This window comes from Carcharhinus amblyrhynchos, chromosome 3 (assembly GCF_965287045.1).
Source record: "Carcharhinus amblyrhynchos chromosome 3, sCarAmb.v2.hapA, whole genome shotgun sequence".
NCBI classification, from domain to species: domain Eukaryota; kingdom Metazoa; phylum Chordata; class Chondrichthyes; order Carcharhiniformes; family Carcharhinidae; genus Carcharhinus; species Carcharhinus amblyrhynchos.
This window is the reverse complement of record NC_137326.1, coordinates 76,104,708-76,118,515: the sequence shown is the minus strand read 5'-3', so window position 1 is coordinate 76,118,515 and position 13,808 is coordinate 76,104,708. Positions and strand designations below refer to the sequence as shown.

Genomic DNA, 13,808 nt, shown 5'->3' with positions numbered 1-13,808 from the left:
AAGAGAGAGAGGGGTGGGGAGGTTTAGTGAGGAAGCTTCCAAGCTTAAGGCGCTGAAGGCATAGTTGCCAATGATGGAACAATTCAAGGCCAAAACTTGGAGGAACAGAGCAATCCTGGAAAAAGGGGAGGCAAATAGCAGCTTTCAAAAAACAAATTCCATTCCTACAATTTAAAGAATGCAACTTTATCACATAAAGTACGTATGATTTGCAATTCATAATGCATATGTCTGCTTCTCAAATCAGAATCTATTCAACAGCAGACAAAGAGACAGAGTTGGCTCACACCAGTCTTCAGCTCGCAAGACATGGTGGAATGTGAACCCCTTTCTGAAGGGGACCAAGCCAAACTTCACATCAGCTCCCTGTGAATTGAGTAGCTGAAGTTGTGGAAAACAGTCGGGGGTACCACCGAAGCTCCTTGGTCGAGGCCTTAGGAATTCCAGCCATCTCTAGCTCCAGGTAGGACCTTGGGGTGAGCTGAGGGAGGAGGTGAAGTGTCAACGATGCAAGTCTATGGCAGAAGCATACCAGTGGTATTTCTATAGAGACAAAAGAATGATTGCTACTCTTCCTAGCTCCACGTTAAAATGTTTATGGAACTGTTTAGAACCACCTTTTCTCTCATCAAATGTTTACACTCCTCCTTAATTAAAACGTCTGCATCGTGACCTGTTTTTTGAAAAGAGATGCAAAGAATTTATTAAGAATGATACCACATCTTTGACTTCCACATACAAGTTACCCTTTTGGTCTTTAATTGACTCTTATCCTCTTGATGTTTATGTGTTTATAAAATATGTTTTGATCTTCCTTGACTTTATTTGCCAATAGCTTTTCATTCCCTCTCTTTGCTTTTCAATTTCACCCCTGCTTTCAATCCTCCTCTAGGCTCTCTGCAGCATTAATGATTTTCCCACTATCATCAGATAGAAGTAGGGGTGCTTACGGATACTGCACACACTTCAGCACCGTTGGCAACTCCTCAGATTCTGAAGCAACCCACGTTCAAGTGAAGCCAGACCTAGTCAATATTCAGGTTTGGGGCTGAAAAGTGGCAACTAACATTCATGCCACAAAAGTATTAGGCAATGACCATCATTAATGAGAGAGAATTGAAGCATTTCCCCTTGCCATTCAATGGCATTACCATTGCTGAATTCCCTCACTATCAACATCCTCAGGGGTTACCATTGACTAGAAACTGAACTGGACGTACCATATAAATGTGTGGTTATAAGGTCAGGGCAGAGGCTGGGAATCTTGTGGTGAGTAATTCACCTCCTGACTCTCCAAAGCCTTGCCACTATGTACAAGGCACAAGGGAGCATGATGAAATACGGGTGAGTCAAAACCACCCAAGAAACTTGATGCCGTGCAAGAGAAAAAGCCCACTTGATTGGTATTCTATTACATTAAACATTTATTCCTTCCACACTGACTCATGGTGACAATAGTGTGTACCATCTACAAGACGCACTGCAGCAACTCACCAAGGCTCTTTCAACATTATCTTTCAAACCCACGACCTCTGCCACCTAGAAGGACAAGGACAGCAGATGCAAGAGAACACCACTACCTGCAAGTTCCCCAAGCCACACCACTGGGCTAGATCTTACAGCCTCGCTCATCGCAAAACCATAAACTCCCGCCCAAGGTCAAAAGACTTTCCTATGGTCTGCCCCTTGCTTGCTTCAATTCCCATGGCAGGTAGGATGGTAAAATTCTGGCCATAACCCTGACTGTTTTGAAGAGGTTTCACTTACTTTTTGAATAACTTGGAGGTCAGTATTCAGTTTTTCTTGAAACTGTGTACATCCAAGACCCAGGGTTATTTCTGTTAGCATATCTTCACACCCATACTGGGTATTTTTTTATCCTTTGGGGAATAGTGAGAGTGAAGTGACGGAACTGATTATTAGCCCATTTAATCACATTGAAACCTGCATCTGTGGCCAAGTAGTCCTAGCATTGGGCTTGAACCCCAATGGTAAGTACATTTTCTGGATACAGACCGTTCTGGCTCTTGCTCTTTTGAGCCTCTTGATCGTCTGACCCTGATGACATATTGCATCATCATTGACAGCACTGTCTAATCAACAGAACTATGAACTTTCTGCAGCAACTTGGAAATATATCACTGTCCCTTCACTGTTTCTGGGTCAAAATTCTGGAATTTCCCCCCCGATAGCATTGTGGATGTTACTACACCACATGGACTATGATTCGAGAAAGTGGTTCACCACCACTCTGGTCAGTGGCAATTAGGGATGGTCGATAAATGTTGGCTGTGGCACATCCCATTTACAAATGAAAAAAAACACATGCAAGCTGAGAAATGATTTCAGTTCGATAGGTCAAGGAGCTCCCAACAGGGATCATGCTTATATGTTGTGTCAGGATAGAGTTAGTTAGCTGTTAGATGCTTCCTTTCCCAATGAATGGTAAATCTCTGGAACAAGTTACCAGCTAATTCAATGAATGCTGATTCGCTGTACACTTTCAAAAGAGAGCTGGCCAGTTCTTAGCTGAGGCAGAGGTCATATTATATAAAAGGTAGATACCAGTAACAAGCAGCAATTTCATGTTCTGAGTTGTAATTCACAAAAAATCTGTTCTATTAATTGCAGTTAAGTCTATCCTTTTTTTACCGGAGACACTTGCCGTGAAATAATTGAATGTCAGAATTCAGATCACATACTGTGTCCGGCTCTGTTGTTCTGCTTTATTTTTATCAGCAAGTGGTAATGGTTCACTCGTTGCCTGGTTGCCACTGTATGATGCTATTCCTCATCCAGTAGGAGCCAGCAAATGCTGACAGAAAGAACATTGTATTTCCCTCTGGCATTTGCAGCTTTTTACTGGCAATGATTTACAAATGGCAATGTTCTCAGTTCAGATGCTTGTTAGACGTCACATCTTAGAAATAATAGACAATTGCTCATCTCACAACAGGGTACTTACAGCCTTTCTTACTACCACAAACCTCCCAGTGCTCTTTGATGATGTGACAGGCATGTATGCATCAACAGGAGTCTGTTCTAAGTGCTCAAAGTTCAAGTTCCACTCTAATGGGTTTTTATGTCAAAGTTTTGTGAAAGGAATGGATTATGAGATGAAGCTGTTGAAGTGAAAAGGTGCCCTACCACATGGAACAAATTTATTCCTTGTGAACTGGCGCTGTCAAGAAAAAAAAGAGCCATAGTTCAGGACAGCAGGTTTCAGATGAACGACATAGTGAGGATACCTGATGAAGGGTAAAGGTATATAGTTTAGGGACATGAAGTGAAAGGACTAGATCCATAGTTCAAGTATTTTTTAGGATCAGGAGAGTGAGAGAGAACTATTTAATAGACTTCTTTCGAGATACTGGACCACACGTATATAAATTGTCCTGGGGTACGTCCCCTTTCAAGTTTTCTGGAAAATCTGCTTTTTGGCTACATCTCAATCCCAAACCCCTGATTTTTAAGCACCCAGTGCAGATGGGAAACAAGGAGGGAACATGGGGAACAATGACCTCCACATGCATCTGCTCCTGGAGCTAGCCAAGCTGGCCATTAACAGTTCCAGGCACTGGACAATCAACTGCTTGCCCATCTTCCATGGGTATGTTCGCTGCTGGATGTCTCTGGAAAGGCAGCACTTGGTGTCTGCCAGTACCATAAAGCCTTTCCATAGCCGATGGGCACCGTGGGGATTGGGGTGCATTATTGACCTCTTTAATCACATTGTTTTGATGTAAATTTCCTCTGACATACTGTCTAATTTGATGTAGTATTCCTTTAAGGAACTGTATTTTCATCCTAGTTGATTTAGTTCATTTGGTTTACAAATAAAAGCACCTGGTAATTTATCTTGTCAATTGCTATTGATACTGATGGCCACCACACTGCAGAATGGGCTCGTGCTCTGTAGGTTCACTATGCCCCAGTGGTTTTGGTGAACTTGTTGTAAAATCTCCGGTTGGTGTGAGATGGGAATGACCTACCACTGATCACATATACATACCAACAGACCATCAACAATGAAGTGTTTTTGCTGTTCAAAGTAAATATTCATAACATAGCCAATTGGATGCTATAGTGGCCAACCTTATACTGAGGGATGTAGGGCACTCTTTGGGTGGAATTCTCTCATCTGGGAATAAGTGGTGGGGCGGGTGCGTTTCCCACTCCAGAGGCCAAGAGGAAAGCATGTCCCAATTTCCAGCCCCATATTCATTAATAATGCAACTAGGTGTTTTGTGCTATATTCAGTGACAGGGCAGGTCTGATAGAATGCAGTCCGCCATCATATCCAGCACCATATTGAAAAGGTGCCCAACAGCACTGTCGCAACATTAAAGAAGGCAGGCTTCATGAAAGTGAAGATAGATCTCCAGAAACACGCTGAGGCCAGAAGATAAATGTCCTGAAAATGATGGACTTCCAGGAACATTTGGAGAGGGTCTTTTTCAATGGCACTGAATCTGGAAGATCCACTCACAGATGCTCTTCCCACTCACTGCTGTGATATTCCAGGGTCAGCCTCCATCCTGAATTCGGGAGGCAGCCCTAGACGTCATTTAGCTGAGTCCAGACACCTGTATGCTATGTTGCTCCAGACATGTTTTGCATCAACACATATTTCCACTAGCATCTCAGAGGATTGGGCATGGGTGGAAGATTCTTCTTGGGCCTTCAACTGCATAACATTAATGAGATGCAAACTGATCTTCAGCGGCTTTCCTGATCAACCATGACAGGTACTGTTGTGAACCCAATTTTGGCACTCCCACAAATTTCTCACCCTCACCCCACCCCAACGAACCTGCCAATTGAGTCATGGGAAATTCTGCCATTCATCTCACATCTGCTCCTGTTGTAACAGTTGAAGCTTTTTGGAGCTTGGAGTTCTGTTGTCACGAACAGGGAAAATGGCTCAAGCTTATCAACCAGATTGACAATGCGTGTCACAGGATGGTCGACTACAGCCCTAAACAGTGTGTCCAGTCATTTGATGCTACCCCTGGACATGCACTGTTTCATATGCAAAGCGCATGAAACAAACAGAATCTCTGAATTCTTGGGGGGAGGCGGAGCAACATGCCCTTGATCTGGTACAATGTTTGCTCTAGGTGTGTATCCCAACACCATCCCAGAACACTGTTCTGTCAGCTAAATGAAGGGAAGATGACCCCCATCTTAGTCATCTCATCAAGTTAGTATTATACTTGTCCCAGAAGTGGTTGCGATATTTTCCATGATGTAAATAAGCACACAGTTTTAGCATCATATCTTATGGTTTAATGCTGTTTGCAGTCTTCAATCATTCCAATCTGGTGAAAAGTTTTAGAAAATCCTTCTTAAAATTGGAACCAAATCCTTACTGGATGATGCTGAGGTCAAGACAGCTTTCTGCTCAGGGGGAGAAATTTCTTGGTTGTGGAGCACCTATAATGTTTCCTGTATTTATTTATTTTTTTAATGTTGAGAATGATGCTTGCAACATTTCTTTGACCTGGAGCTTGATGCTTCCTGGTCCATATAACTGTATTGTAGTTGGCTTCAGACATTAATTCACCAGCCAGGGTTCCTTATCCATCGAGGCCATCACAGCGGCTCCTCTTCTTCTCCTCTCTACTTTGAGATCTGAGAGATGACCAATTACAGATATGTCAGAATTCCAAAACTCCTTCCATCTCCCAAGCAACATTGTTAGATTTCCTCTTGGCGTAGCTCATCTTTCTCATGGACACTTTGGGAACCACTACACATTGAGCTTTTGGACAAACACATCTTCCCAAAGTGTCCCAGGTAGTTGCAATGGAAACACTGCACAGTGATTACTGGACACCACATGCCTGTGAGGTACTTTAGCACCACAGTATTGACATTTCTGCCACCATCTTATATTTCGCTCGGGTATCACTTTCCTTGCCCTGTTGTTGCTTTATAAGCTGGACTGTTGCAGTTGGTCTGTACTACGGTTTAACTCCTTCATGCAAGATGCATTGGCTTTGCTGGCGGATTTCAATTATTTGACGATTTGGAAGGCTTTTTCTAAAGTTGGATTTTCTTTAAATTGGAGTACATCTGAAAGAGTGTCATAAGAATCTGATAGTATTGGGAGTGACTTATGAGCTCCAGTTTAAGATCACCATAGTCATGACTTTCAACCAATCTACATAAATCACTTATGAACAAGATTACGAGTTGCCTGAACTCTTGTTGATTTTTGCTTGCTCCAAAATTTTATTGCTTTTTAGTTTAAAGTAGATGTCAAAAAACTTCATGATCTCTTCAAAATTATGGAAAGATTCAGTCATTCCTAATCTGGCAATTAGGTAGTTAGTATTCAACCTATTGGAATACAATAGTGTATTCACTCGTTCAATCTGTTTTCTTATTCATGCCTGATGCTATCATACACCTTTTAAAATAGCTTCTTCTCCATAATGCCCAATTTTGCACATAGCCTGCTTTAGTTGATCTGGGGGTGTTGATTTACCATCCATGGCTGTATTCAACACAGCAGAATACAGTCACCTCAATAATTGTTTTCTTCCCGCACTTATCAGGATTTATTGTGCTCCCATTGCTGTTACAGATCTGTTTAAAACTTAAGCAGTTCTGCAGAAAATCTTTTGCTCTGACATCTCTAATTTTTTTCATTCATGCATGCTTGCGACATGTTATAGCATTGACTCTGGCCTGGCCCTGCACTGTTCTTCAAGCTATGTTCATTAATACAAATTAATGCTGCCTGATTATTGCACTGAATTTAAAAGCTTATTTCAACCTTTTTTGGAGGTTGGTCATCCTTTTGCATTCTAGCTTGGACCTTTGACTCTGCTTTTGATTGAGACTCACAACAGATCCCCACATGTTCTGGAGGAGTCCTTTTATGCTGCACTGAGGATCTTTCATTATCCCTTCAGTCTCCACACTTGTGATGGAGCTTCTGAGGCAATCTCCAGCTGTTATTCAAGGTCTTCAAATTAAATGCACTTCTCGGAGGTCAGGCTGTAGGTTCTTTAATTCTTTATCCTTAGGGATTTAGGGGTCCTTCACCCACTGCCATCATATTATAAGGTTGTCTGTTGTTCAAAGTCGCCTGGCAGCTTGTATGATTGAACAATAACTGCATGCACACACACACTCATGATCCAGCTCTGACTCAGTGCTATCTTCATGTTGACTTCTACCAGACTCACCACTACACTTGACTGTTCCCATGTGACACTCTACATCCTAATGCAGACAATACTGTTTTCCCAGTCGTGCATTAACCCTTAGCGTTCCAAATACCCTAATACAACATTAACAATTTGCATGGGGATTTACATCTGTGTTGCAGTTGGGCAGTTAAGTATCAATTGAAACTTAATACTGATAAGAATTCTTTTACATAGGATATATATTTAAATGGTACCTTTCACTACTTCAATGCCTCCAAAAAAGATTACAGCCAATGAAGTACTTTTTGAACTGTAGTTGCTCTTGTAATACGTGAAGCGCGGCCAATTTGCACAAGCAAGATACCAGAAACAAAATGGTTAAAGTTCAAATAATTGTTTTTTTAGATATCAATTGGTAAGATGCAAGGAAGAATTCCCTTCACCTTTGTCAAATAGTGCCAAAGAATATTTTGCATCCAGCTGAAAAACGAAGAAAGATTCTGTTTTATTGTCTTACCAGAGATGGCTTCTCTGACAATGTGGCACTAAAGTGTCAGATAAAGTTTTGTATTCAAGTGACTGGAGTGGGACTTCAGTTGAAAATCTTTTGATTCAAAAATGTGAATGTTATCAATGAGCCAAGGATGACATCTGAGTTACAAAGTATAGCAAACTGAATGAAATGCACAAACATATTAACATATAAAATTGTTAGGTATCAAACGATCAAAGATTGCTCCATACTTATGACAGGGTCATCGGGACTAAACACTTTGGTCCTGATCGTCACCAAGTTGGGACAACTCAGAAGTCTTTTAAAAATGGCAGTTTGGAGGGGGTATCCCAACTTGCCTCCTCCATAGAAATCCAGCCATTCCTTTGCTCCCCCTCTCCCTGTTGCACTTCAAGAGGGGTAAAAATATGTGCAACAAAACTGCAACGAGGAAAAACAGTGCATACGGGGAGATTTTTAAAAGGACCAGTGAGTCATAGCCTCAGCAGTCTCAATGACGAAACACTGTGGAGAAGCCATGACAAAGCAATTGAGATGTTGCAGCACACCGCCCAGAACAAGACATTGGCTTTACAATGCACATAGACAGAGAAGTTACTCATGCAATCTGGGAAACCACATTTCAGAATGGAGTGAATGTGAACAGAGGAAGGTAAAAGAAAAGAAAGACTTCAATTTGTACAGTGCTACAACACACAAGACTGCAGTGATCAAGAAGGCAGCTCGATGACAATTAACAACAGCATGAACATCACAAACGATGTACTTTTAGAAGTGTAGTCATTGTTTGTAGATGGAAAATACAGCAGCCAACTCTCTCACAGAGAGTGCTCACAAAACAGCAATGTGATCAATTCCAGATAATCAGTTTTTCTGAAATTGATTGAGGTCAGGACACTGGGGATAACCCTGCTGCTAGTCATTAAAATAGTGCCATAGCAACCTTTACATCCACCCGAGCAGGCAGAAAGCATCTCCGTTCAAACGTCTCATCCAAAAGACAGCACCTCCAACTGTGCAGCACTCCCTCGACAGAGCACAAGAGTGTCAACCTTGACATTTGTACTCAAACCCATGGGCAGGAATCCTGCCAGAGATATGGCTGACATTCAGAGATGAGGAACAACAAAAGTGATCTCACACATAAGGATGTTGATGGTGAGAATGCTGCATTACTTGAATATATGTCTGGAATTAATTTCCAATAAACCATAGATCTGAATATAAAAATTGACAATAACCAAACAAAGCTGTTAAAATATCAAGCATGAGACGTTAATCATCCTGTAAACCCCTCCGTGAGATTTACGTAATATAATTGCATCATGAGTATCAAAGCTCTTAAGAGATCACATACTCCAGTAATTGCAATGCAATGTCTCACACTCCTAGGGGAATCATGCACTGAGTGACAGCGCTACATCATTTCTAATTTCCCTGTTACATCTGTCTAATTTTCCTGACTCCAATCATTCATTCCAATAGTAAGTGCTGCCCTGAACAGGAGCTCTATGGAAGCGCCAACTTAATTGACATAAATTTACAAACCAACAAAATAAATTTGATCTCAACACCACAAAGGAATGCTTATTAGGATATTACCAACTAAGTACATACAAGATAACCTATCATAACATCACTACAATAGGAAGGAAAAATGTTTTTATTCTTTCGTGGGATGTGAGCATTGGTAGTGAGACCAACATTTATTGCCCATATTTAATAGTCATTGAGCTGCCTTCTTGAATCACTGCAGTCTTGTGTGTTGTAGGGACATGCACAGTGATGTTAAGGAAAGAATTCCAGGAGTTTGACTCAGCAATGTTGAAAGAATGGCGACATAGTTCTAAGTCAGGATTGGAGGGGAAATTGCAAGTGGTTGCATGACTATGTTTGTTGGCCAATGCCACACACTTACAATTCTGGTATTTCTCCACTATGTTTACTGTTTTAGAGGCTATGATCCCAAATCTGTGAAAAAGGAAACTAGCATAAACTTTGACTGCAACTGGACACATTTCTAGTTCTGAAGAGACAGGGACAATCCGCTGGATTTGTGGGAAAAAAACATCAGGAGGCAGAGGGTGCAGAAATTAATGTGAATTTTCCCCAATTTTAGCCTCATCACGTGAAGAACAAATGTTCTAAACCTGGAGTGAACGTAGGGGCAGAGGCTTTGTGTGGTAATGGACATAGGCAAAGGGAGTTGGTGGTAATGGGTGTGGAGCAGAAGTCATTCAGTAGTAGTGGGTGTGAGGGCAGGGGCAGTAGGTTGTAGTGGGCATGGGGCATTAGATGACAGTAGGTATTGAACAGTGATGAGCCACAGTGTTTAAAGCTGTGATGTTGATAATGTTCAAATTGCAGTCATTCCCGACAGGTTGTTTGCAGTTATACCATTTTCAAAACATCTGTTTTTCAAATTTAACTTCATTATACTATAAGCAGTCATTTTTAAATGTTAGATAATGAACAAAATCTGTCCCAGTTACTCAATACCAAATGTATTAAGACCATCTTGTGTCAGAATTATATCCTGTGTATAATCAAGACATTAATTCTTTCCAACTGAGCAGGCTGATGTCTTCATAGACTGTTGTGCAGCGCAGACGGCCACCTTGCGTTGGCAGAGGACAGTAGTGTTCACGTGTACCAGTTTCTTGTTCTCCTCGGTGGTATAGGTCATGGGTTTAGAAGGTGCTATTAAAGGAGCCTTAGTAAGTTGCTGCAGTACATCTTGTATATGGTACACACTGCAATGGAGGGAGTGAATGTTTAAGATGATGGATAGGTTTCCAATCAAATGGGTTGCTTTGCCCTTGATAGTTTTCAGAATGTTGTTGGAGCTGCACAAGGCAAGTGGAGAGTGAAGCATTACATTACTGACTTAAAATCATTGATGCAGAAAGAGATCATTCGGCCCATGAAGTCTGCACCAACAACATTCCCACCCATGCCCTATCCCTATAACCCATGTATTTACCCTGCTAATCCCTCAACACAAAGGAACAATTTAGCATGGCCAATCAACCGAACCTGCATATTTTTGGACTCGAGTTCTAGATGGTGGAAAGACTTTGGGGAGTCAGGAGATGAGTTTTACTGCAAAATTCCGAGCCCGTGACCAACTCCAGTAGCCAGAATATTTATGTGTGTCGGCCATTTCGTTTTCTGGTCGATTGCAACCCTAGGGTGTTAATAGTGAGATGGTAAGCGGCAACAGTAATGCCTCAATGTCATGGGGAGGTCATTAGATTAGATACTCCCTTGTTGAAGGGAGTCATTAATTGCTTAGCACTTGTGTGGCATGAATGTAACATTTATCAGCCCAAGCCTGAATGTTGTCCAGATCTCCTCAATAACTGAGGAGCTACAAATTGAACAGGTCATTGTGCAATCATCAGTGAACATTCTAACCTTATAACGGAAAGAAGATTATTTGATGAAGCAGCTAAAGAGGGAATGTGCCAATTCTGCTCTGAAGAACTCCTACAGCAATGTCCTAGGGCTGGATTGTATCATTATGAACAGTAACAGGCTGTAACTTGCACAGATCAACTCATTGCAGAGAAACACTCAGAATAATACAAGAATCTAACAAGCAGCACTGCTGATAGACTGAGGCTCTATACAGTCAGTGAGTGGATTAGATTTGAGCTGTTGACTGGCCGCCTTCCACTGTTCCAGGAAGAATAGGTTCATTATACATTCCTGATACTAACATCACAGCTTCAGCAAATGATTCACTTTCAGGTATAATACTGTGAAACCCGAATCCCGGCCCTGTTAACAGCTCTGTTTGGTGAACCTATTTTTTAACCTTTGGCCACAGTCTGTTCTGTAAGAGAGATATTGGCAATGCTCCCAGATTCAAGGTAGCTGAATCTCTGAGTACCATTACATTATTTTCTTGCACCAATTCAACTCATCTCAAAATAGTCATCCCATGTTAGTGGGATGTCAGGGAGAGGAGCTTGGAGGAGCAGTGTCCTGATGACAGGGATAGTTCATTGCTTTGCCAACACTACCTGCTGTTACTTGATAATTTCCTCATTTTTATTTTTCTCATCAGTTTTCTTCCTTGTCCTGCCCTTCAGGTCGTTCAGCTGAAATTCTGTTCACTGAGTTCTTACCGAACAACTGATTTGTAAGAAACTGTTCATTCCTCACTGTCTTTGAAGTATTCAGTGTCCTTTCCCTCTTCATTGCTGAAGACCCCCTTAAAAAGCTGGGCCCCACCTTGCCTTTGTTACAAAACAAAATGATGCAGCAAGCCACAATCATACAGCGAACACACTTTCTGGACTATTTGTGTGGAAAGAAGCCACCAAACATCTCTAGGCATCTGAAGGACTTCAACAGCCTGCTCTATGTCAGAGCAGAGTTCCATTGCCAATCCTGGAATTCCAAGAAAGATCAAACACCAAGTCCATAATGGTCTAGCTGTTCAGGGAGAAAATAGGGGGTCAACAATTAAGACAACATACAAACATACTTGCAACTGCCAAAAACGTGGACACAAAACCACGTGAGGCTCTGAGATTACTACATTCCTTTTGCACACGAATAGAATGGGAGATCCTCCAAATTCATGAAGGTGGTTGTGTTGCATAGAATGTCGCAATGTCATACTTGCTGTCAAATGGCTTACTGAATTTTAGGAAATCCTGTATTTTAAGCAAACCCACAATCCCAATGCTGCAGTCCCTAATTTCTGTGCAGAAAGTGATGAAAGTATTTGCTTTAGCAAGTCACCTGTACAAAAGTGGTCTGCAGACTTGCAGACTGTTATCCCTTGTGACAGTATAAAAAAAAGAGGCTCAGTGTTGCAGTGACCTTGGATATAGGAGGCTGTATGTCTGCTTGCAGAATGCGATGTAACTCAGTCACCACTGAAGTCTTCATATGCATTGTCTCTCAAAGTGGTAGGGTATGTTGTTCTGGGTCTATATATTCTGTTGGGTGCAGGGGAACCATTCCTCCGAATGTGGGGAGATCTACTTGTTCTTCCTCAGACTGCTGCTTGTTCCCTCCTCCTCAAGATTCCGAAATGGGCCCTCACCACGAAAAAACTGCTATGTGCCACAACAACTCAACTTTGAACTACAAACACATTTCACCTCTTTCAGGCCAAAAGAATAGAAAAGTGCCCGAGAGAGACTGACACAAATTTCACCTGACAGCAGCTGAGCATCTCTTCAAATAGCATCCGAAATAGCTGCCTCATTACTTGTATGATCTATGGCTGATGGTCAGGACCAGCAAGCAGCATTGGGTGATAAGGTCAGAAAGTGGCATTGGCTTTGGGCCAAGACTATATCTATGAGATGTCCAATTGCTTCGGGTAAAATGTTCTGACTATAAAAACTGCGACAAATTGGTGGGAGGAACAGAAATTATTTTTGCTCATTCCTAACACATTTCTGGGTGCAGAGTGAAAAAGGAATTCCTTCCATATCTAATCCATGTTCCACTTTTCCTGGGAGCATTCAAAAGGATAGTGTAAAGGGAATTTTACACTATGTTATAGCCTGACCTGGGAATGCGAATGGGACAGTGCCAAGAATGTATTACACAGTATCTAACCCACTGTACCTGTAGTAGGAATGTTTAGCCAGACAGTGTGGAGGGACTTGTACTCTGCACCTAATCTACACTAACTGATTTGAGAGAGAGAGGGCAAAGATGGAGCATTATTTGTTTCTAAAATCATTTTTAGTGTTGGAGCATCATTGACAATGCTGACATGTATGGTCTATTCCTCATTTCCCTGTAGGAAGGTAGTAACAGGACACTTGTAGAGAATTAAAGAATCAACCATAGTGGCTTGGGACCGCAGTTAGATATAGGCCAGGCTAGCTAAGGATGATAGGTTTCCTTTGCTAAAAGCACTAATATGCTTTGGGTTTTTATAATAATTCTTGGGAATGCGCTTCCTCTGTGATCTTTCCCTCATTATACAGGGAGTGGTTGGGCACTGGAATTAGCAGCCCACCCACTATATTTAAATAATTAGGGGTCAGTTGAGCTCATCAACAAGCCAAGTGATAATACATTGCCCACGTCATAAACAGTTGGTGTGGATAACTGGGTGTGAATAACTACTTTCCTAAAAAAACAACTTTTTCAAA

The 13,808-nt window shown here is 41.6% G+C and overlaps 1 protein-coding gene across 28 annotated transcripts in view; it reads right to left on the bottom strand.

Moving 5' to 3' along the window:
• Positions 1–13,808, bottom strand: part of kif1aa (kinesin family member 1Aa) — a 291,200-nt gene that overhangs the window by 230,030 nt on the left and 47,362 nt on the right. The gene's annotated exons all lie outside the window — the stretch shown is intronic.